The sequence below is a fragment of the Antechinus flavipes genome, chromosome X (assembly GCF_016432865.1).
Source record: "Antechinus flavipes isolate AdamAnt ecotype Samford, QLD, Australia chromosome X, AdamAnt_v2, whole genome shotgun sequence".
In the NCBI taxonomy this organism is placed as follows: domain Eukaryota; kingdom Metazoa; phylum Chordata; class Mammalia; order Dasyuromorphia; family Dasyuridae; genus Antechinus; species Antechinus flavipes.
In genome coordinates, this window is record NC_067404.1 from 31,012,866 (window position 1) to 31,034,771 (window position 21,906).

The window sequence follows — 21,906 nt, forward strand, 5'->3', positions numbered from 1 at the left end:
GATTCATGGGCCCCGGTTCACCCCGGGAGTGGGGCCCCCTTGGGACACTGCCAAAGGGAGAATCTGAATAAACTGGTGCCTCAAACTGCCACCACCCTGAGGGATACTGGGCCCCCTGGGGCTGTGGTGGGGGAAGGGGGACAGACACCAGAAGCAGTGGACTGACAGAGTGACAAAGCTGGGCTTTAGTTTGGGGGGGTTTCTGCGGGAATTGCCTCCTTTCAATGTTTCCCTTGCTAGCACTGCTGCTTTCCCTCCAGAATCTTCAGCAAGCCTTTATTAAGTGCTTACTAGGTGCCAGGCACTGGGCTAAGCCCTGCGGACACAAAGAAAGGCACCATGGGACACTTTCTTGTTTAGCTGGAGTGGTGAGGGGGGAGTTACACTCTGCTGCTTCTCACTGTCTTTTTCCCAGAGTTTTCATGGGATGGTGGATTTAGAAGTGGAAAGGGCCTTAGAGGTCCAACCCCTTCATTTAGAGGCAGAAACCACTGGCCAGGGAGGTTAAGCGATTGCTAGGGTCCCAGCTAGTCAGTTTCTTAGGTGGGATTCGAACCCAGATTTTGCTAACTGCAAGTCTAATATGCTCCATGGCCTCTTCTCTGCTCCTTCTTCATCTCATCCCTTCCCTATAGAGTTCCTGATGATCCCTTCCCTGTTTGTCTAGTCTGCTGCTTTTCCTCTTCTCCTGATGCTGGAGGAAAAGGGGCCCACTTCATGGAGTCCCACACTTCCACTCACTCTTTAGGCTCAGGGGTTTCCTCGAGTGTGTGTGTCGCAGCCCTCCTCCTGACCTCATAAGTCATTTTCCTCCCGTCATCCACATTTTAGAACATGCCCACTGTTCTAGCAATGTCTCTCCATTTTGTAAGGGCATCCTCAGGCTCTTTGGGCATCCTCAGACCAGGTCAGAGGCCTACTACTCTCCATACAAGAACCCCTCCCTATGCTTTTCCCTTACCCCATCTTGGTAGAAGAACTCCTAAGTCACAGAGGGACAAGAACCCTTCTGATCCAGACTATTCCAGTCTCTAAACTCTGTCCCCTTGTCATGGCAGGACTCTGGCTCCTCCAGGAGAACAGCCTCGGTTTCTCTCTGGAGGACTCCTCATTTAACAGCTCCCATGATCCACTCACATCCTTAACCTTCTTGTCTAGAGAAATAAAATCTCTGTCTCAGTGATTTACCAAAGCTTTACCCCACTTAGGCCAGGATTATGACCCGTCTCCTTTTCTAGGCTCTCACTCCTATTTCTCCTCTGCTCCTGACTCACTCATTCAGTCTTTCCCTCTCCTCCCCTCGTTCATTCCAGTAGTCAAGGCTAACCTTCCTTCCTTTCAAACTCCCAATTCAGATTTGAGGCTCGGGTATCTTCTCCACCTTTCTCTCACTCCTCCTTCTGGACGCTGGCTTCCTCTGGAATATTTTTCACTACTTGTACGTGGCCTCCCTTGAGAATGTGCTTCCCTTTCTGCCTTCCGGCTTTGTGTAAATGGCAGTGCCACAAGATAGAGAAAAGATGGGGACGTGAGAGAGCGGTGTCCGTGCGGCGCGGCACTTGTCCTTTTTTTCTGGAGAGGACCCGTGACAGTGCGGGGGACGCCTTGGCTTGTGCCAAAATTCAACTTAAGCAGGATTGTCAGCCTCCCTCTCTCTTCCAAAGTCATCAAAGTCCAGCTGCAAGACAAAAGTCAGGGTATCTGGTGATGGCCCAAACATGGCCCTGGTGTCTTTGAGAAGACAGAGACAGAGACAGAGAGACAGAAAGAGACAGAGACAGAGAGAAACAGAGAGGAGAGACAGAGACAGAGAGATAGAGAGATACAGAAAGACAGACAGACAGACAGAGACAGAACCCACAGGAGCAGGTATTTTGTAAGCACTCACTATGTGTCAAGCACTGTGCTAAGCACTGTGGTTATAAATATAAGCAGGAGTGTCTTTGCCTTCAAGAAACTTATATTCTAGGGGAGAAGTACCTCTTCCAGAGTGCCGGGGAGTAAAGGGGAGGATATTCTTGTGGGATCTTGTTAAGACTGAAGTGGAAAGTGTACCTAGTTCCTACAAAATAAGCCAAAGGGCTCATCCAGGAGGAGTCAAGGGTAGAGTGAGTTTCTGTTGGGGTCTCCCGAGTTCACAGCTTTGGTATTATTTCTGACTTCCTTCTTCTTCTTCCATTGTGTACAATATCCAATCAGTTCCTTCAAACTATGACAACTACTTCCCAAATCTCTCACAGTTTTCCTCTCTTTTCTATTCCCATTTTAACTGGGTAGCTCATATTACACCAATCCCTGCACGTCAAGGAGAGGTTTCGGAAGAGCTGCATGGCTTGCTGGGAATTACAGTTTTCCTAGATAGGTTTGCACTGTGGTTTAGTCTCTTTCCGGGCTAAGAAACCTCTCCCTGAAGATTCATCACTGGATTAGAAAGATGCACACCAAAAGAATATAAGCCTCTCATTGGCGATTGACTAAGATATTGCAAGAGGACACATAAATTAATAGGAAAGGACTTTATTTCCCATAATGCTATAAATCCCAAAGCACATGCACAACGGAGTACAGCGACAGGACTCACTGAAAGGAAGAACTATGATGTAGATGAAAGAACTTTGAGGTGATAGCTGCGACTGAAAGACAAATGATTGGAAGTACCTCGGGCAAGTTGGGAGCTGCAGAATAGCTGAGGTCCAGAGCCAGGATAAAGGTGGCCCGTGACAGAGAAGAGAACACCGAACCAAAGAAGGGACGTAAGAAAGCTGATGTGGAACTGTTCTAGAACCAGAAATAACAGTGCTCTGAGGCTAGCCGGACTTCACCTCTCTGTACAAATATCTTGGGAGACAGATAGCTGCTTCCTCTTCCCTTCCAGTTCTTTCCTCTGGGAGAATTCAAGGGTATCTGGATTCAAACTCAGATGTCCCCAACTCCAGGTCTAGTGTTCTAGTCACTGAGCCACCTCAGGGAGGTGGCAGCCAGGAAGCTCAGAGTAAGAGATACCAACTGTGCCCTCTTTTAGTTGTTATCCATGTTATAAAAAAGGTACTTGGTAGTCTTGGTTACTTGCAAGAAGTAAACCACATACTCCTAAAATGAACCATTTTTTCATGGCCCCAGGAAGACTTCTGGATGGGCCCAAATGCAAATTATAGATAATAAAACAATTGTTGAGAAGCCCTCAAGTCCAGATCTACTTTTTTGAGCTGATATAGACCATGTATTATAATTTTTCAAACTTCCAAAAGAGTGGATTGTGCGGGGCGAGAGGAGCTGAGCGGAAGAAGGACTTGGGCAGGGCATTTGGAGGTCCTTGAAAGGTAAAGAAGGCCCATCGTTGAATATAGGAAAGATGCTCGGGAAGATTGGAGAAGAATTTAAAGGATCCAAGGGCTGCTAGGTACATTATGATGGAGTTTTCTTTGGGCACTGGTTAAGCTAGATAGCCACTGAGCCCCTTCCAACTCTGCTGGTCTGTGACTTAAGCCGGAGAAAGAGAAGGATATTTCTAATAATGGAGAAAAGGGCCAAAATTGAAGGAATGGAGGAGAAATATCAGAGGAGGAGAAGAAGCAGAAGAAGCTGGGCTCGAGGAAAAGGGAGCTGGCAAGACACGATAAGGAAAACAAATGGTCCAACAAGGTAAGAGGTTATGTGAGAAGGACACGGGTGTAGCTGGTGAGGTGTTAAGAGCTGCTAAAATGGCTTTGCTAGCTGTCAGTGGGAACATTTAAGAGGTGAGAAGAAGAGTGATAACTTGAGTTGAAAACCAGGCCCAAGTTCTTTGCCACAGGCAGCTCCTGTTACTAGAAAGAAAGAAAGATTGAGGATCTCAGTTCTAGCAAGAATGGAGAGCAGGAAAGACTCTGCAGGACCCTGCAGTGTGTCTGTGATGATTGCTTCTCTTCCTTGGCCAAGTGATCCTCTATGCTTCAAGTACAGGATGGTCTCCGACCTAGAAGAACGTCAAAGGATTGGGAAATGTCCGTCTCCTCCTTATCTAAGGACCGACAAAATGACCTAATGGACCCAAAAGGGATTGATGCAGTGTGAAACCAAGAAGAAAAGCAATCTAGTGGCATAGAGGGGACCCATGTCCAGAAGGTTGGAAGGAGGAAAAATGGCTCTCTGAATGAAATATGGCTCTGGATGGCTATGTCTTATTCAAAAAAATAAAAGAGGTCAAAAGGGGAAGGGTATAACATTGCATATCAATGTGGTGTGTTTCCCCTGTAGAATTTTTGTCTATGGGAATCTTCCTATCCTTTTTCTAAGGCAGCTAGGTGGCTCAGTGACTAGAACACTAGACCAAGAGTTGGGGAGATCTGAGTTTGAATCCAGATACTCTTGAATCCTCCCAGAGGAAAGAACTGGGAGGGAAGAGGAAGCAGCTATCCATCCCCCAAGAAATAATCGCCTCGTGCTAGAGGGACGGAATTGTTACAGATCATCCAGAAGGGTTGACAGGAAGAGAGACAGTGGTGGTTGGAGCTGAGGGTCACAGAGATTTATGCTGAGGCATCCTTCTATGTATAATAACAGTAAAGAAGCCGATGATTTTCCCGGGCTGTGCATCCAACTCATCATAGGGAATCTCTGAGGTTTGCTCCAGCTGATTCCTGCCATGTACCGCTTTTGCTGATTTACGTGGGCAAAGCTGATAGTGCTCCCTAGAAGACTGCCCAAGAAGTCTTCAGAACCACTAGCCTTTAAAGAACAGGGATGAAACAGAAAAGCTGACTTGGGAAATGAATTGCTTTGGCTTAAAAAGTCGGTGTCTGAGTATGGAGTTTGGTCCTCTGGATCTTGCCTTCTGGTACAGACGTGACCCAATCCCAGCCTAAATGGGGTATTCTTTAAAAAGGTCGGTAAGAAGGCATTGCCCAAATGTCTTGCAAATCTAATCAAATGGCTTTAAGCTGAAAAGGGTAGGAGAGAGAGGGATGCTTATGGACCTCTACCAAGCTAGCTGCCATAGAGAAATCTGTAGTGAAGGAAGAAGATTAGGAATAGAAACCTCCAACCCAAACCCTTGCCCCACTCTCATCCCAAAGTTCACAGGAGATAAAACCAAACGAAGCATCGTTAGGGTCTCCAGGGTCCGTACGAATGTCTAAATTTAGATAGAAAAGAAAACGAACCGGGAGCACGACAAACCGGACCCCACGGATATCACTGAGAGTCGGGAGGACAAAACCCGTAAGTGGACCGTGGCTTGGGACAGGCATGCTTTATTCAAAAGAAACAGGAGAGGTAAAAGAGATGGGCTGAGTGGTATAATATTGTGCATTAAGGAGACAAATTTGTACAATGAGAGCCTGGACAGAACAAGGAAATATATGAAGAATTTGAGAAACAGATCACGAACCTGGCCCAGAAGCATGATACAGCAGTGCTGAGCCTTCAATTATCCAGACATCTGTTGGAGCTCTTTGTCTGCCAAAAGCAGAGCAGTTAATTTCATCCTTCAAAAGGTGGAAGAAACAACGAGGGGAGATTCTGTGCCGGAACTCACTAGCACAGAGGAACTCGTGGCTAGGGTAGGAATGATAGGAACCTTGGGGAAGAGTCACCATTCTTAGAGATTGTGAAGAAAGAAATGAAGGAAGGAAACAAGCATTTATTCAGCTCAACACTTTCCAAATGTTATCTCATTTGGTCCTTAAAACTATCCTTGGAAAAAGGCACTGTTATTATTCCCATTTTATAATTGAGGAAACTGAGGTGATTTGCCCAGGTATACACAGCTAATAAATGTCTGAGGCTGGATTTGAACTCAGGTCCCCCTGACTCCAGGCCTACTGCTCTATTCACTGAACAACCTAGCTGCCTCAGAGAAATGACAGGAGGATTCCCATAGATAAAAATTCTACAGGGGGAAAAATACCATATCAATATACAATGTTATGCCTTTCTCCTTTTGACCTTTCTTTTGAATAAGACAAAACCATCTTTCAATCATTTTCATCCCATCGCATCTCAGTGATCCCTAGGAAATCAAACTTGGCTCCTCTCATCAAGTCCTCTTGCATGTTGCCTAAAACTTTGGGACAGTTGATTTGTTTAAAAAAAAAAAAACTAGAGGTTTTAGTGGACTGCAAGATCAATATGATTCAAGGGTGTGATGTGAAAATAAGAAAAGCTAATGGGATCTTGGACTGCAGTAACACAGATGTGACACTCCTACTGCCCTCTGTCCTCAGCAGACCTCACGTGGACTATTGAGTTCAGTCCCGGCACCACCGTTTGGGAAGGGCATCTGTAAGTGGGAGAGTGTCCGGAAGAGGGGTTCCATGAATGATGCTGAAGGATCTTGAGTCAAGTCAGATTCAAATAAGCTGAAAGAGTTGAGGAGGTTGTATTAGCCCGGGAAAGACAAGGCTTGGGAAGCTGTATTTTGGATCACCAGCATCTATGAAAGGGAAGAGCCATATTCTGTCTGGACCAAGGGGGTAAAACCAGGAGAAAAGGGTAGAAGTCACAAAGAGGTCAATTTCACCTTGGTATTGGGAAACACTTCTTACACAATGATGGCAAAGTGGATCGCCCTGCCCAGGGGTCCTCAAACTAGGGCTCGCGGGCCAGATGCGACAGCTGAGGACGTTTCCCTCATCCAGGATTATGAAGTTTCTTTATTTAAAGGCCCACAGAACAAAGTTTTTGTTTTTATTATAGTCCGACCCAACAGTCTGAGGGACAGTGAACTGGCTCCCTATTTAAAAAGTTTGAGGGCCCCTGGCCTTGCCTTAAGAAGTAGTAGGTTCTCCCTTCGTGGAGATCTTTAAGCAGAGGCTTATTTGGGGTATGCTATAGGAGGGAGTTCTTTCTGGTTTAGGCTGAGTCATATAGCTGCTGAGTTACCTCCTGAAATTGTGATTCTGAGAATAACCATAGGACCAGGGATCATATCCTTGATATTGTCATCATCTATAAATGCTCTACTTCCATGCTTATAAATTCTGAAAGTCGTTTATCCGATCACAAGCTATAATCATTCCACCTCTTCCTCTGTCTTGCCATCGCAAATCCTTTCTTGGTCCTCTCTATACCCTCCAATTCCTTCGCCACTCATTTCTTTCCAAGGCTACTATCCATCATTGAACACTCTCTTCCCTTCCCCATCTTGACACCTTGGTCAATTTGTTCAACTCTGAACTGCCCTCTTCTCTCAAGTCCTTTGCCCCCTTGCACTATTTCTAAGCTCATCCTGCTGAGCCTCAACCTTGGATGACTGCCTTGACTCCTACCCATGTGCTGTCCAATGAAGCTAGAGAAAATCATGAAACTGCTCCTACTGGGTCTACTACATAACCTCATCTGGGTCCTCACTGCTGCAAGGCAATCCTTTTCTCCCTTCTTAATTAATTCACTATCGCACTGTACTCCAACAGCTCTACCAAACTTTTCCACTCCCACTTAGCAGAGTGCCTAGCACAGAAAAGGCGTCTGATAAATGTTTACCAATTGGCTGGCCACTAGTTATCTCATTAGACGCATCCCAGAATTATTCAACTCTCAATGGGCTCGTTTTCTTTGGTAAAGGTAAACTTCTTTAGTCTGGGAAAGACAGAACCAAATGACTACCAAGGAACTGAAGCCAAAGGTACGGGAGATGGGTAAGAACGCTGCCCTAAATGAGACCGAATTGCCAAGTATGGACAAACTATGGACCATTTGTCAGATATGCTGAGCCCACGCCAGTGGGCTTTGAAAGATCAGGGGCAGTGGGAGACATGACTGAAAAAGGAATGTTGTCTTCATCTTCAAAAAGGGAAGAGCATGAAACTTTATAGGCTAGCCATATTGACTTCAATTCCTGACAAAGTTTTTGCTGAGGGGTGTGTGTGTGTATGTGTGTGTGTGTTTGTGTGTGTGTGTGAGTTTGTATGTGTGTCTGTGATTACTTAGGAAGGGAAGTAGTGAGCCAGCAGCATGTCTTCATCAGAGCAGGTCCTGCTGGACTCACTTTGTGGCCTTTATTTATAGGGCTTTAAGGCCAGCAGGCCCAAGGGACGTAGGATTTTAGCAAAGTGACAGAGTCCCTGTTCTGTCCTGGGGAAAATACAGACAGATGGTCACAGCAGCACCAGGACCCATTTGCCACTTGCTGGTCTCCGAATGCCCTCATCTCCTTCCACTTAGAGATCCCTTACTTCAAGCCCCTTGTTTTCTAGAGCAAGAATTGGAAGCCCAGAAAAGGGAAGTCACCTACAGAAGCTCACATAGCACACCACCACAAAGGTGGGACAACAGCTCAGGTTCCGAACTCGGAACCTGTCCATTATGCTCCTTTTTCTGTATCGAGACCAAGATGGTACCCAGTGCCTCTGAGGCCCATCCCGATTTTTAGAAAGGGGTTCAGTGGCTGGCCAAGTAATATCTCATTGTAAGAGCTGTCAGTGACTGACAGAGCTCCCTGAAGCTCTACCCACAGGTTGCAGGATTTGACCTGTTTTAACACATTCTATCTAGCTGATAATACCTAGTCTATTAATATTTTAATTCATTCCACTTGTGGGCTCCTTACCCATAATGATAGAATCTATTTGAGGAAAAAAACACGGTATATCAGTGAACAAAGGTCATCGTTGTGTTCTTGTGGGTCCCTCTCTTCATTCTCTCTGTAATTTCTTTGCCTCTCGATTGATTTAATTTCAACGTTGTTTTGGATTTTTGCTTATTGAATACTGGTAATAGGGTGTTCGCCACTCTCCCTGTCATTAGCTATTCTTGCATCGTGATGGTCGTGTTTTATACAAATCCTCTGGAGAACCTGTAGTTATCATGAGGAGTGTGAATTGCAGTAGTGGAAATCAGCCTTGCCCAAAACTCCATTAATATAAGTGGGCCCGTTGCTCTCATGATATTTTATATGCTGCATCAAGTAGGGCCATACCTGCCTCTGTGGAGCTTGGGAAATAGACTTTATTATATACCCTTATAGCTTTAATCACTCAACATCCTTCTTGCAGTATGCAAGTTGTTATTGGATTTGGTCCTTGTCCAAATTAAAGTTGGAAAACCCCAAAGGGAAGAAGGAGAAGGATGACTCTGTAAACTTTGAAGCACTATATAAATGGGAGTTATTCTTGTCATCATGATGAACACTACTTATCGTTTTAGGAAATAAACAAAATTAAAATGGTATGTGGTTTCATATGGCATGAGCCTCAAAGATGTTTGATGTTCAGGGGGAAAGAGAGATGTTCGTGACTCCAAAGCTTCTGGTCTGGATGGTGTGTTCTTCTGTGTGCCTCGTTGGTGTCTCATGCTTGTGTTAAGTCACAAAGGGAACTCCCAGTGAGGAAACTCCCTCTACCGATGCATATCAGCAACTGCTCTGCAAACTTTTCCGAGCACCGAGAGGCTGAAATATTGCCGAGGATCTCACAGCCTGGATGAGGCAAAAGACCCGGATTTTCTGGTCTTCCAGACTCCAAGGCCACCTTCTAGGTACGATAGCAGGCTGTCCCTTACGAAGCTTCTGAGAGCCATAAAATAAATCGCATAATCAGATCTTCAGAATTGGAAGGGACTTTGGATATCACTAAAAAACACATTCCTTCAACAGCATATCTAGTGATCCTAGCCTTTGCTTTGAGGGACTCCCAGGAAGGGCAAACCACCACCTCCCAAGGCAGCCCATTTTACTTCAGGGAAGCACTACTTGGTAGGTAGTTTTTCCTGACATCAAGTCTAAATTTGCTTCTTTGCAAATTCCACCTGGTACAGCCATTTGGGGCAAAACAGAACATGCCTAATCCCTTTTCCACATATCATCCTTTCAAGGACTTTAACACAGGTCTTGCATCACCCCTAAGTTTTCTTTTCTGCAGCCTAAATGCCCCCACTTCCTTCAACCAATTTCCATACGGCAGGAATCTGAAGTCCTTCACTATCCTGGGAGGCTTTCTCTCTATACTACAATAAATGTACTCCCCAGAACTGACTACAACATTCCAGATGAGGTCTAACTAGAGCAGGACATACCAGGATTATGACCTGATCCTAGTAGTTTTCTTGACCATCATATAATACTGGATTTAGGGTTAGTGAATCGCTGGTCCACTAAAACTTTGATTTTTTTTTTTTAAGGAAAAGATGCTGGCTGGCCATGCTTCCTCCATCTTGGATTTGCAAAGGTTATTTTTAAACATGAAGCACAAGCCTTGATTTTTAAACCTGTTGCATTGCATGTTATTGGATTTGATCCAATGTTCTAACCCATCAAGATCTTTCTGAATTCTATCTCTTTTTTTCCCCAAGTGCAAGCCTCAATTTTTAAACCTGTTGCATTGCTTTTTATTGGATCTGGTCCAATGTTCTAACCCATCAAGATCTTTCTGAATCCTATCTCTTTTTTTCCCAGCATGTTAGCTATTCCTCCCAGCTTTGTAACATGTGCAAATTGGATAGCCGTGCTATTTCTGTCTTATTCAAACCAAAAAGTTTATACTAATACGGGACCAAACACACATGGAACTCCAAAGAAGCCCTCCTACCAAGCTGACATTGAATCGCCAATGAAGATTCTTCAGATCCCACCATTCCGTCAGTCCTGCCTCCATGTAATTAGTCTAAAATGTAGCTCACATCTTTCCATCTTTTCTATAAGAATTGCATGAGAGACTTTATCAAATGCATGGTTACAATCCAGGGAAACTGTCTTAAGGGAAATATCAACAGCATTCCCCTAATCTACCAGTTAAATAAACCTGTTAACAAAGGAAATGAGTTGAGTCTGGCATGACTTGATCCTGAAGCCAGACTGACTCTCTGCTCATTGCTTCTTTTTCCAGATGTTTGTTCTCCTTCTCTTTAATCTGGAATGTTTACAGGAATCAAGTTTGAGCTCATTGTTTTATCATTTACAGGCTCTAGTTTCTGTCCTTTTGGAAATGGCCACTTGAGTAGAGAGAAGGTGATAGATGGGCAGATATTGTGAAGGTAAAACCAATAGATGGTTGAGTTTTTCCAGCCGTGTCCGACTCTTTGTGACCCCTTTTGGGGGTTTTCTTGGTACAGACATTGGAATAGGCAGCTAGGTGATGCTGCAGTGGATAGAGCCCCGAGTCTGGCTGGAGTCAGGAAGATTCATCTTCCGAGGTTGAAATCTGGTCTCAGATACTAATTAGCTGCACGATTCTTGGCAAGTCACTTTCCCTTAGTTTGCCTCAGTTTTCTTATCTGCAAAATGAGCTGGAGACAGAAACATATCGCTGTCAAGAAAATCCCAAATGGAATCCTCAAGAGATGGACACAGTCACAACACACATCAATCGATTGGACGTGGTGAGTCGTGACTGAACAAAGCCAAAGATGAATTTAGATTTTAAAACTTACAGCTTGGGAAGATGATGGTACCTTCAACAATACAGGGAAGTTAGCAACAGTATAGGGAAGAGAAGCTTTGTGGGTAAAGATGAGTTTCATTTTGGACCTGATGACTTTGAGTTGACCACAGGGACATGGAGGTGGAGATTTCCAGCAAGCAGTTAATAAATGTAGCAGGGAAGAGATTAGGGTAAATGGATGGATCTGCTAGTCATATGCATAGTCAGCTGAACAAAACCATAAGAGTGAAAGTGTAGAGGGAGAAAAGAAGCATAAATTACTGATAGAGCCTGAGGGTTGGGCTGGATCAAAGGAAAAAAGGATTTGAGTAAGTTTGTAGGCAATGATAAAGGAGTTCTCAGAGAAAGAGAGATTGAAGGTGAAAGGGAGAGAATGATCCAGGAAGCAAATGTCTCAAAGAGTTGAGAGGACAGGCAATGGGATTCAGGAAAGAAAGAGAGTAGTTGGCCTTAGCTAAGCAAAGGATCAGAAGAGGAGAGGATAGTAAGTATGGGTAGAGAAACTCTCTAAGGTGTGGAGGATGGAAGAGGAGGATAGCCATGGTTTGATCGATTTCATCAATAAGTATTTATTAAACATCTACTATTTGCCACACGTTGTGCTGGGCCCTAAGAATACAAATACAAAACCAAAATTATCCCACCCTTCAAAAATTTAAATCTAGTACCGGAGACCGCATGTACATAGGTCATAGCGCCCTTTACTCTCTTAACTTGCACTGTCACTAGCAGGTTGAGTCCCTAGAAGGGCATTTTGGGTTTAGGGGAACCTTGTGGGAGCCCCCACTGGAGAACAGTCAGTTCCCCTTGACAATCAGTCACCTAACTTTGACAAAAGGCATCTCCTCAACTGGCATGGCAGAAAAAAGGAGTTCTAAAGCTTTTCCCACTCCCAAACCTAGGGTACCCTCTTTCACAAATACACACAGAATCCCGGAGGGAAGTGGGAAAGAGGAGCCTTGAATACCTATAAAAGTAACAAGGTATTTGGCAGGAACATGTGACGGAGGCAAGTTGAAAGTCTGCAACCACAGAGCTTTGATGTGCTTGCTTTTTTCCAGACCCCGAATTTCACTCTGGGGGGCAGTGATAATGAGTTGCTCAGTTGGTAGTCTGGGCTGGCTCCTCTTAGGACATGTACCTCAGCAGTTGAGTGGATCGGGCAGGTTTGCTGTTCTCTAGATCTGTGGTTGACCTGGGCTAGACAACTGAGTCTCTGCACGGGGATGCCGTGGGACTGGACCAAGCAGCTCACTGGGCTCTTCAGAGATAACTGTGTCCATTGACCAGATCGATATGATGAACTCCCTGGAATCACTTCCCAATGGACAGTTGCAACCTCTACCATCTCCAAGTTAGCTTAGTATTTATTGCTGGTGGGGTTTTTCCTGGAGTGTTACAGTGATCTTTTCAGTGTACGAGCTATTGTGTTCTTTCAGCAACTCTCGGCTGAGGCCTGGGAGTCGGCTCTGAGTCCTGGGAGTCGGCTCTGAGGCTCGGGAGTCGGCTCTGAGGCTCGCGGGCCCTGAGGCTCCCCTGGGTGGGAGGGAACGGGGGAAGAGGTCTAGCCTCCCAGTGGTACAATCCTTCCTGCTTCACCGCATGGTTCCCTTAACGTGGGACGCCACTGTTTGTTAGGGTGAGCCGGTTACATTGGCGAGTCTTATGCAGATGAGTGGTTGGGGACAAAGGTCTGGAGGCCACCAGATTCCAGTAGATTCTGGGCCCAGGAACAAGTTCATTGTCTCGGGAGGCCTTTTCATATGCAGCGGAGACATTCAAGCCCTTTCAAAGTGTGGAATGCCTGCCTTACATCCGCAAGGACTCGCATTTACATTTCAAATGTCTCTAACTTTGTCTCTTTGGGGCTTTTGACTTGGCTCCAGTCTAAATGGGGAACTACCGCACTTACACGAGAATATTAAAAATCCATCTGAAATCGAGACGAGATAACCTGGCTGGAAGGGAGTGCCCGCAGCTGAGGAGAATTAAGAAAATCCTGGCCTGCTTCGGGGCCTGCTGGACTTTGCCATCTAGGCCCAGCTGCCTCCTCACCCGGAGACTTCCTCGGCACCTGGGGGCCTCTCACTCAGGAACGGCCTCCCGGTCTCCTCCCACTCCGGACTTCCTCCCAGGGGCTGGGGGAGGGGCAAGGCCCATTCCCCTCAGCTCTCCGTTTCGGAGTCTATGGGCCTGTACCCCCCATAGCCCCCCAGGTACTATCCCCCCCACCCCATTCTCACTTTTCAACTTTCTTTTGTGTATTGCTTTCCCCTTTGAATGGAAGGAACTGTTTCTTTTTGCTTTCAGTTGTCCCCCAGGGCTAAGCAAAGCGTCTGGCACTTTCTGAGTGCTTCCTAAATGCTCATTGCCCGGTAGCCCCGAGCTGAGCTCCGAGGGAAGGAGAGCATTCCCGCCGCAAGGAATGCCGGGAATGCACTAGGCCTTTAGACGCGGGAAATGTTTTGGACCTATAGAACTGGAAAAAGGAATCCCAGTTGGATGGCCGTGGCCATCTACTGAGCCAGAAAGGGGGAGGGGGGGGAGATGGAGCTGAAGTGGACTCAAGGAAAGAGAAGGAGATTGGAGGGGGTGGCTGGCAGTGGAGGAAAGATGGGTAAAGTGGGGAGCAGAGAGCCTGAGTCTTTAGGTCGGCCAAGAGCTGGCCCCCTCGAAAGTAGGAGCAGAGAAGGCAGGTGAGAACAAGAGCTGGGAATCAGCAGGGCAGGACAGTGGAAGGGGAAGGGCTGAAAAGGAGAAGGGCAGATATTGCTCTAGTGGCCAGTTTAAGGCTTTACAGATTCTTTGTGAAGAGGGAGAGCTCGCCGGAGAGGGGAGGGACGTGTTTGGAAACAATGGTGATATGAAAACAACGAGAGCAATGCATTTTTAAAAGGAACACAAATTGAAACTGAATGATATGTAACTATAATAATCAGATGTGGCCCAAGGAAGAGATGAGAAAAAGAGCTTCTTTCCTTTCTTTGCTGAGGTGGAGGGCTAGGGAATGTGGAGCACTGTAGAAACTGTCAGACTTGGTTAATGACTTGGTTAGTTTTTCTGAACTGCTTTTATTTCACTCTCTTTGTTACGGGAATGGTTCACCGGGTAGAGAAAGAGGGAGGGATATTTGGGGAAGTGAAGGTGATATGAAAACAAAAGATATCAATATATTTTTTTTTGCAAAGAAAGTAAAGACTCAGTTTTCTTATAATCTTCCTGTTTCCCCAAACAACAGGGGCCTTCATCTGACTTACCCTGATACTGCACAGAAAATGAAAGGAAAGTGAGACCCACACGGACAGACAGAGAGATACAGAGAGATGGATAGAGACATACACAGACAGAGACAGAGAGAGACAAACAGACAGAGACACAGAAAGATATACAAAGAGACAGAGAGACACAAGAGAAAAAGGGGGTGGGGGCGGAGAGGGTGGAAGAGAGAATTTGGGGCTATGCAAATGTGCAAATAGTACAAGATAATTTGATTGAAAGAGAGCAGAGAAGTTATTGGAAGGAAGGTAGCAGCATTTCAGGTGGTTTTACAGGGCCAAGATTCTCAGAATGAATACATCCACTGAAGCACAAGTGTTTCCCCAGATTTTCAACCAAATGTGCCCATGCATTTTGCTCCTTCTATCCCCCCTGGCCACTGTCCCATATACCCCCAATCATAAAAGTGCCCACGGCCTCCTTTAGCCTATGGGGAGGCAACAAAAGACTAGTTATGGAATCAGAAAGCCCCGGGGTAGATTCGTGGCCCTGGTACTAATGTAACCCTGAGCAGTTGATTTCACTCTTCTGGGCCTCAGTTTCCTCCCCTGGAAAATGAAGGGTTTGGGTTCCCTTTCAGCTCTAGAGCTCTCTGATCCCATAGCTCCCTCACACTATCTATCCACCCCTATACACATACACCCAGATGGTATCTGGTAGAAAGAAGGGTAATTGAAAGAAGAATAGTGCTTTGGCTGGGGCCAATGGAAACTAGAAAAGGGGCAAGAGACGGAGTGATGCTCCTCCTTTCTGTGGTAAGAGCAAAGTAAAGATACGCCAAAGGATCTCTTGCTCCTACAGATAAAGGTCAATTTTTTTTCAAGATGTCCTTCAGATAGATGTCTGCCTAGCTGAGAGCCCCATAAGGACCAGAGTTGTTGGCAAATCTCTGCCAAAGATAATAAAGCTTCGATTTCCCTAAACCACGAGAAGACCTTCTCCGGCAGCTGCTTCTGATATGGTTTCTTGCCCAGAAATCTGGTTCCTGGCCCGATTAGTCCTTTCTAGGAAACACTAGCCTGGTTTCTGTTCTTTTTCTCGGGCTCCAGGACTAACTCCCATCCTTCCTCATGACTCTGTGGATGTGGACGCATTAGGTACACAGTCAGTTAATACTGTCGGTATCTTCTGTTCGATGCAGTAAAGAGGTCTCCGAGGAAACCACACAGGGCAATTGTGCCCGCTTCTGCTGGAGTTCTTGGAAAGCTATTGGTCCGGCATTTATTGAGTTGAAACTTTATTATATGTGTCCCCAAGGACATCAGCAGGAGGAGCATTTTCTCGACACAATCGGGATTAGCTAAGAGTATATTCAATGGCTACCCTGCGCATTTTAGGATGAGGACTTTCTCTGTCCCCCATGTCACCCCCTGCTTCCAGGCCTCCCCCCACCTCGCCTCCCCACCCCACCTCGGGGATGGTTGCCCTGATCTACGTTGGGCAGGGCATGTTTACTCAGTCCCAAATAAGAGTGGTACTTTGTACTCCTACAGAACCTTTCATGGAACTGATGGAAGTGGATTCCGGGAAAAGTGTGTTGATGTCACAATACACAAAAGAAGCTTTACAGGTTTGCTCTGCCCCCCTTCCTACCTCCTCCCCAGCCCTTTCTATGGCTACTACAAGGATAAGAATGCCAACCGCAAATAAATGAAATCTAATGAGACAGGCTAGAAATCACCGGAGGCTAACTCCAACTGAGGTTCTGGGGGTGTGGATAACCCCTTTAAGACATCTGATTAAAAAGAATGAGAATTGACAACAATGAAATAATTCATTTAGCTTTGGGACGTTATGCCCACTGAAAGAGACATTAAGTGATTTGCCTACTACCATTCTTGGATTCATGGGAGATTTCATCAAGGTGAATATTCCCTCCAGTGGTGGGTGTAGCACTCCATCCTGTGTGACTCTTGGCTATGGCCTTCCATAAATCATCCCACCATACACTGAACTAATAACAGAGACAACTCACTCAAGCTTGCTAAAAATAATCACGCATTCAACAACCATTTATTAAGTTTGGATTATGTGCCAGGTACTGTGTTCGGTACTGGGGATACCAAGACAAACCCCCCTCCTCTCCCCAGGGACTTCTCTAGTCAGAGTTTTGAAGGAGAACCTTGAACAGTTTAGTCACGTATCCATGGATCTCTTGTCAGCTGCTGCTTCTTGTCTACCGGGATTCATTCTTCAAGGGTTAGCATCCCTGCGTTCCCTTATACTCTTCCCTCCCAGAAATGTCCAACCCCTGGCTGCTGATGTCTACATCCGTTCCCCACCCCACAGTGGCTGCTCCCTTTACCCCACCTCCAGCTCAGGCCCGGAGAACAAAGCAGGCCATCTTTTGCCTCAGTTTTTCTACCTAGCCTTTAAACGCCCAATGGACAAACTGAGACCAGGAAAAGATCTTAGCTTAAAAAGGCCGAGTTCTCTGACTGCATCTGGGGCCATAGCTAATCATGTGGCCCTATGTTGGACTCCCATATGTCTCTGGAGGAGGGAGTGAGGTTGATGACTTTGCACATCTCTTCCTCACATAAATCCAATTCATTTGCAAGTTAAGACATTATTCTCCTGATGTCATTGGTCCTTTTAGAGAACACAACAACACAACTCCCCTCATTCCCACAGTTTGGAGTCACTACTCCAGAACTGCCTGCCCCTTCGCCTATGATCTCTGGGACACAAGCAAACTTCTTTTCATTCTAAACCTTTGCGTTCCCCACTCCTTCCATCTTCTGCATCTTACTAAGACCTTGCTCTTGCCTGATGACGCTCTATCCCTGGCCACTCCTTCTAGTAATGGTTGTACTTTCGCTCATCATCTTCATGTGTGTATGTGTGTGTGTGCGCGCGCGTGTGTGTGTGAAATTAGAACACTCCTTGCTCCCCATTGCCACAACCAGACTCTCCCTCTATGACCATAACTCAGCAATCTTGCCTCCTTTGAGCTTAGGTGATCCAAATTTAGCACCCTGTTCAGACCCTGGGGTCTTCTTCCTTCCTCAATGATCTTAGTCCTTCCATCTTATCTATTCCCCTCCTACCAGAGGACTTCAACATATAAACTGATTCTTGAATACAATAACTTTCCAGGACTCTGATCTACTCAGTGTCCATGATCCTCTCCACCCTACTTAAGTTATACACGTTTCGGAGCTCATCTTGGAATAAGGTATGAGATGTTGGTCTCAATCTAATTTCTGCCAACACTTTTTGTCAAATAGTGAGTTCTTACTCTGGGAGGTGGGATCTCGGAGTATATCAAACACCAGGCTATTGCTTGTTTGCTTCTGTGTATCCTATATCTCATCTCTTTCACCCATGAACCTTTCTCTTTTTTAACCAGTATCAATATTTTTTGATAATTACTGTTATGTGGTATAGTTTGAATTTAAACTACTAGACTTCCTTCTTTTCCACTCCCTCTCCCCATGATTTTCCTTGAGATTCCTGACCTTTTGTTCCCCACAATGAAGTTTGTTATTTTTTTTTCTGCTCTATAGGTGATTTTTCTAGTTCCTTTGTTAGTTTGATTGACATGGAATTAAGTAAATTATTTTAGACAGTATTTTCATTTTGTTATATTGCCTGCCAATTATTTTTAAAATCTCTCTCCTTGACCTATTTTTTGGGGTCATTTGCCTTTGTTAACACATACCTTAAATTTTCTTTCATATTTTCAAGTCTTTTGATGTTCTAATATTTCTTCACTTCCAGGGATTGGGTTCCCCCCGTCCCCGACCTTTGAGGTTCCAAGTGTTGGATCTTCATGATCCTCCATATAATTTCAAAGTGGAAAGGTAGGGACCCCAGAGATGCCCTGGTCATTAGTGGTCCATGGGGCTTCCACATACAGCCTTCTAGCCTCTCCAGGTCTTTCTCAAGGAATCCTCTCCTGCTGACTCCACACACAGAACCTTGTGGGATTTGAATGTTTCTGGTATGTCTCTGGGCATCCTGGGAGACTTCTTGGTTTTTTGCATTGTCTCTGCTTTTTCTGGCGGGCCCTCTTTCCAACTGCCATGTGTTCCTCATTGACATATTATGCAGTTGCAGAGTGGAAGAAGTCACTTACTGTCATTTCCCATTAGATTTCCTGATTGTTATTCAGTCCAGTACAAATTTCTAATTACCAGTAGGTAGTGGGAGCTAAGTGGTCTGTGGCCATTTATGCAGCCATAATGGTCAGACTATGACTGATTTCCTGTTGTCTCTCCTTGCTCCAATCCATTCTCTTCTGATTTTCCTAAAGCACAGGTTAGGCCATGTTAGTCCCTTGCTCAGGAACTCCAGGGGCTCCCTACCTCCTGCAGGATCAAATATAAAAGCCTATGGGTGGGATTTCATAACCTAGCCCCTTCTGCCTTTCTAGTCTTCATATACTTCATTTGCCTCCAACCATTCCACAATCCATTCTCACTTGCCCACTTTCTTCTCACTCTATCTCAGTAGCTAAGTGACTCAGTGGATAGAGCTTTGGGCCTGGAGTCCGGAAGACCTGAGTTCAAATCCAGCCTCAGACACTTACTGGTAACTTGCATGTGGCCTCCCCTGTTAGTCTGAGAGTTACTTGAAGGCAGAAACTGTTTACCTTTCTTTGTATCCTACTACCTGGCACAGTGGCTGACACAAAGTGGGTGCTTAACAGTCATTGTCTGACTTACCGAAACTGAAGTTATCTCAAGAAATTCACATTCTGTTGTGGAAAATACTGTTAAGTATATACGCCATCATTATCTTTTCTTTTGAACACTACCAACGCTCCTGCTTCTGATGTCACTGCAAATGACTATTTGGTTTCCCCTCCCAGCCTCCTCTTGCTTCTGCCTCCACATCTTTTCCATCACTGCCAGATCAAGTTCTTCTATATGGTGAGCTGACCATAGCATTCTTGATCCCAATTCTTCAGTAGCTTCCTGTCACCTACCAAGTCCAGTTTGGGATTCTGAGCCATGCAGTGGTTGCCACATCCTCGTATGTCCAACCTTTCCCACGGCACACTGTCCCCATGTCCATATTCTCCACTGTTCCCAATTTGATTGATGTCGTGTTTCCCCTTCTCTGTGTTTTATACTTAGAATGTTTTTGTCCTCAACTCTGCCTCGTGGAATCCTGGGAGGCCTGCAAGATACAGCTCAAATGCTACTGCTCTGGTTCTACCGATCTTGCTCTGTCCCCCTAATAGACTATATGCTCCTTAAGTAAAGAGCCTCAATACTCCTGTTCCTAGTCCCTGAGTCCCAGCAGAGTGCTTTGCACAGAACAGATGCTCAACAGCTATTTGTCTGACCAAGATCAGTCTTGAAAAAATACATTTGGATTTAGATCTCTTTTTTAACATCACCCCCATTTTCCAGCGTATCCCTCCCCTCCATAGGACCATTCATTATAACAAAGAGTAACAATGAGGAGAAAAATAATAGTTCAGCAAAACGCACCAAGCCCACATCCATAGTCCCTCACCTCTGCTCTTTTCTCTCCAGTTTTCCCTTAAGAGATTGCCGAATCTTTGAAACAGTCAGCAATTAGGCAGGCCTGGTGCCATCCTCTACTCCTCATTCTCCCTCATCCATCTATGTCCACTCACTTGCCAGGTCTTTGAATTTCTACCTCCATGACAAGTCTCCAATCTTATTCCTGTCTACTCAGAGCTACCACTCTGGTTCAAACCTTTAGGACCTCTTGCCTACATATTAGGCGGTGTAGTGGGAGAGTACTGGGCCTGGAGTCAGAAATAACTGAATTCACATCCAGCTTCAAACATTTGCTAGCTATATGAAGCTAGGCAAATCATTTGACCTCTGTCTGCCTCAGTTTCCTCAACTGTGAAATGGAGATAACAGCACCTACCTCCTTGGGTTGTTGTCAGCATCAAATGATTTAATATTTGTAAAGTGCTTAGCATATAGTAGATGCTTAATAAAGTTTTCCTTTTTTCCCCTCCCTTCCTTTCTTCCTTTCCTCCCTTCCTCCCTCCTTCCATCTTTTCCTTCCTTCCTCCCTCCCTCCCTTCCTCCCTTCCTTTTTTCCTTCCTCCCCCATTTCCTTCCTTCTTTCCTTCCTTCCTTCCTTCCTTCCTTCCTTCCTTCCTTCCTTCCTTCCTTCCTTCCTTCCTTCACCCCTCCTTCCCTCCATATTACTAGCCTGGTAGCTAGAACCCTTGCCTCAAGCCTCTCCTATAATATGCACATATTAGAATGTCAACTTGAGTTGGAGTACTCTCACTTTTGCCTGTTTCTAGCACCCAGCATAATGACTGGAACATTATCATTAAGAAGCATTTATCAAGTGCCTACTATATATACCAGACAGTGTGTTAAGCACTGGGGATACAAAGAAAAGCAAAAAATAAAAAATAAAAATCCAACCCCCCCCAATCCCTACCCTAGAGAAGCTCACAATCTAATGGGAAGATACTAGGCAAATCACTGGAACAGATCAGTTTTCTATAGGGTAGCTGGCCCCAATCTCCTAGAGAAGGCTCTAGTAGTGGGATGGGGGCAGGGGATAAGAGAAGGGCAAGTCTCCTGCAGATGGTAGGATTTGAGCTGAGTCTTTAAGGAGGCCAAGGGTGGAAATAGGAGCACCATATTTGCTAATTGATTGATGTCAAGATTTTAAGGTTTTAAGGTTTCCTACTTCTCCTATATTAAAGACACAGTAATTTATTTAACAAAAAGGAACTCACCTTTGAACTTTTAACATTCATTGAGCAGAAAACTAAGAATCTCTCTCATAAGCAAAGACAAAAAGAGAACACAGATGGACTCAGAGTCAGGAAGACCTGAGCTTAAATTCTCACTTGGACACTGGCCCAAGCATTCGGCTTCTTTCAGACTCAGTTTCCTCATCTGTAAAATGGGGATAGTTTCCAGGTTGTTGTGAGGATTAAGTGAGATAATGGTCATGGTGCATATATAAAGTATAGCCCTTCGCTTATGTTAACTAGTAGACAGAAGAACTAATTAGATTTATGCTTTTCGAATCATGTAATCAAACTTTATCAATCAGTGTGCAAAACAATACACTCCTTTAAGAACAAACTATTCCCGGATGTTGATGAGGTTTTGATACCCCCCCCTTCTCAGACTCCCCAAGGTTCCCTCTCTGACCAGCCTGAGGTCTTATATGTCGATCCAGGTGGTTGTCTAGAAATTTGCCGTCAATCAGCAGCGCCTTTAGGCCACCCCAGGCTGCTTGAATCTCCGGCAGGGGGAAGGAGGGAGTCAGATCTCCTAGCACCTTTGGAACAAGCTAATGGCTGGGGCCG